Source organism: Mirounga leonina, unplaced genomic scaffold, assembly GCF_011800145.1.
Source record: "Mirounga leonina isolate KUSES-001 unplaced genomic scaffold, KU_Mleo_1.0 Mir_91, whole genome shotgun sequence".
Classification (NCBI taxonomy): Eukaryota; Metazoa; Chordata; class Mammalia; order Carnivora; family Phocidae; genus Mirounga; species Mirounga leonina.
In genome coordinates, this window is record NW_023270839.1 from 28,522,220 (window position 1) to 28,525,695 (window position 3,476).

Below are 3,476 nucleotides of genomic sequence, written 5' to 3' on the forward strand. Positions count from 1 at the left end.
TCAAGTGGTAGGCATTATTCCATATAATATGCTATGATATGTATATTCAAATATTTAAATATTCACACTACAATGCTGAAGGTAGGAACCATAAAACTGAGGAAAAGAGAAGACAAGTGCAGCGTTACCGTAAGAAACTTTGTATTGGAAGTTCAGCTCTGCCAATTATTAGCTCTTTGACTTGGGTGAATTGCTGAACCTTTCTGAGCCTAAATGTTCTCATCTATAAAATGGGGATTGTTAATTCAACTTCCAGGATCATCATGGGAATTTAATGGGAATGCAGTAAAGTCCTGGGTCTCCCCCTCCTTTCTACTCTTTTATAGCACCCCTGACTCTTTTCCAGGTGCCCATCATTAATAGGTACTGACAGAGAACAGCAAAATCCTAGTGAATTTTAGGCACTATGCCCAAAGAATGGGGTGATTCTCAAAGAGGTGGTTTACTTTTCTTCTTCTGGGAGAAGCTATACACAGTCTTTTATCTGTGTCACAGGAAAGAATCCAAACCCAGTAGCATCAGTCAATTACAGTTGAGTTGGGAATGGCTAAAAGGATTAGGTATTTGACCCCATATTATAAGATATTTGCTGTCATTTCTACTGCAGGAAAGGGAGGAATAAAAGTAGGATTTAAAGGTTCATGTTCTCACTCCAATTAACCAAGTGACCTCTTCCCCTATTCTCTTTATCTTCAGTATGCACATACATGTGTGAATGCATGTGTTCCTATATAGGATACACTTGTATGCTTTCTGCAATAATGATATGTTTGAAAGTAAAAGGATCTAAAGGGCTTAAAAATATTTTCCCTGATTACAAAAGGAATGCATGTTTATTTTATAGGCATGTGTATTTTATATAAATGCATATATATTTTATATAAATATAAAAATATAAAGAAGATACTAATTTCTTCACTCAGGACACAGAGATAACCATTTTATTTTGTTTTATTACTTTATTTTTAAAGATTTCACTTATTTGAGAGAGAGAGGGAGCATGAGTGGGGGCAGGTTGGACAGAGGGAGAAGCAGACTCCCCCGCTGAGCAGGGAACCCGATGTGGGGCTCTTTCCCAAAACCCTGAGATCGTGACCTGAGCTGAAGGCAGATGCTTAACTGACTGAGCCACCCAGGCACCGCAGAGATAACCATTTTAGAACATACTTTGGGGACTCCAAGCTTTTTCTGTGTACACATATGCACGCACACACACACACACCCTCTTATGATAGCCTATAGACTCTCTTTTTATTTTATTTTTTTCAGTAGGCTCTGTGCCCAACATGGGGCCCAAACTCATCACCCTGAGATCAAGAGTCATATGATCTACTGACTGAGCCAGCCAGGTGCCCCTACTTTTTCTCTTAATACTATATTTTGAACATTTCTCTTTATCATTAATGTATTGGTTACTCATTGATGCATAAAACCAACATAAAACCTAATGGCATAAAACAACAGAATAATTTTGTTATCATTTTCATGGTTCTGGGGTTGACTAGGCTCAGCCAAGTAGTTCTTATGCAGGGTATTCCATGCAGTTGTGTAGGAGGTGGCTTGGGCTAATTATCTGAAATGTGCTTACTCACATTTTTGGTACCTGGGCTGGAAAGACCCAGACAGCTGGAGGCTAGAATAGCTGGTTTCTTGGGCATTTCTCCCAGTCTCTAATAAGGTCTCTCCTGCATGATGGCTTCAGGGTAGCCATGCCTCCTACATGGCAGCTCAGGGCTCCACAAGTAAATGTCCATAAAGAAAGGCCAGGCTGAAACTAACTCACCTTAAAATTTTTTTTTAAATTTTCATTTCAGTATAGTTAACATATAGTGTAATATTAGTTTCAGGTATACAATATAGTGATCCAACAATAAAAATATGGAACACTTCATGAATTTGTATGTCATCCTTATGCAGGGGCCATTCTAATTTTCTCTGTATCATTCCAATTTTAGTATATGTGCTGCTGAAGCAAGCACTAACTCACCTTTTACGACTTAGTTTTGGAAGTCACACAGCCTTCCTTCTGCCACATGCTAGTCACCAAGACAGTCACAAAAGCTCACCCCAAAGCCCACAGAAGCTCTTTCCTTGAGACATAGACCTCTTGAATGGTTTTTTAGTTTCTTATCGGTGATGTCACAAATTTAAAACAACAGAGATTTATTATCTTACAATTTTGGAGGGCAGAGTTCTGAAATGAGTTCCCTGGGCCAGAATCAAGGTGTCCTAGCAGGCTCTAGGGAACAATCCATTTCCTTGCCTTTTCTAGCTTTGGGAGGCTGCCTACCCTCCTTGGCTCATGACTCCTCTGTCTTTAAGGCCAGCATTGTATCATCTTCAAATCTCTCTCTGGCTGTGACCCTCTGTGTTCATCATTACATTTTTTTTTTTTCTTCTGACTCTGATCCTCCTGCCTCCCTCTTACAAGGACCCTTGATTACATTGGGCTCACCTGTATAATCCAGAATAATTTTCCCATCTCAAGGTCCTTAGCTTAATCACATCTGCAAAATTCCTTTTACCATGTAAGGTAAGATATAGTCACAAGTACCAGGGATTGGGATGTGGATATCCCTGGGGGACCATTATTCAGCTTTCCACAGTGGGAAATGGCAAGGGTCTGGAAGAGCATATGCAATCAGAAATATTGTTGCAGTAATTTTTGGAAAATACGATCTTCTGCAATTAAATGATTTCAGTGGTTGCATAGTATTTTACTGTATGACTGCCACTATTTACTTAGCCTTTCTCTGTTAAGCATTTAGGGTGTTTCTAATATAAAAAACCCTAGAAAGAACAAACATCACTATGAATAAACATTTGTGTAAATCTCTGATGATTTTTTAGGATAAATTGCTAAGGATGAAATTGTTACATAAAAAATAAGGATATATATATAAACTGCCGAACTGCCGTCCAGAAAGGGGTCACCAGTTTTCCAGCGGCATTATATAAAAGTGTTTATTTTTCTGCATTCTCTCACCATTGAGTATAATGATGCAAAAAAATGTTTGCAGATTTATAGGCAGAAAACATCATCTTGCTTTCATGTGTATTTTCTTGAGTATCGGTGAGGTTAAACATTTTTTCATATGTTTATTCATGATTTCTTATTTTCTTTTTTGTTCATTGGCTATTCATGATTTCATTTATTTTTGTATACAGGGTGGTTATATTTTTCTTATTGATTTGTGGGAACTCTTTATATATAAGGTATGTCAAAACTTTTTCATCATTTAATGCAAATGATAGTTACAGTTTTATACTTTATCAAATAAAGTATCTTTTCCTTTGTTGTTTCTTCCTTTCTTTTTATGATTAAATATTCCTTCCTTACCTACATCAGATAAGTATTCACCCATATTTTGTTCTTATTGCTTTATGACTTAATTTTATAATTCTGACTTTTTAAATAAAGATTTTATTTATTTATTTGACAGAGAGAGACATAGTGAGAGAGGGAACACAAGCAG

The 3,476-nt window shown here is 37.0% G+C and overlaps 1 non-coding gene across 1 annotated transcript; it reads right to left on the reverse strand.

Moving 5' to 3' along the window:
• Positions 1–1,872: 1,872 nt before the first annotated feature.
• Positions 1,873–1,979, reverse strand: LOC118003818. Its single transcript, XR_004677433.1, has one exon. It is a non-coding gene; the product is annotated as a U6 spliceosomal RNA (small nuclear RNA).
• Between the last annotated feature and the right edge of the window lie 1,497 nt (positions 1,980–3,476).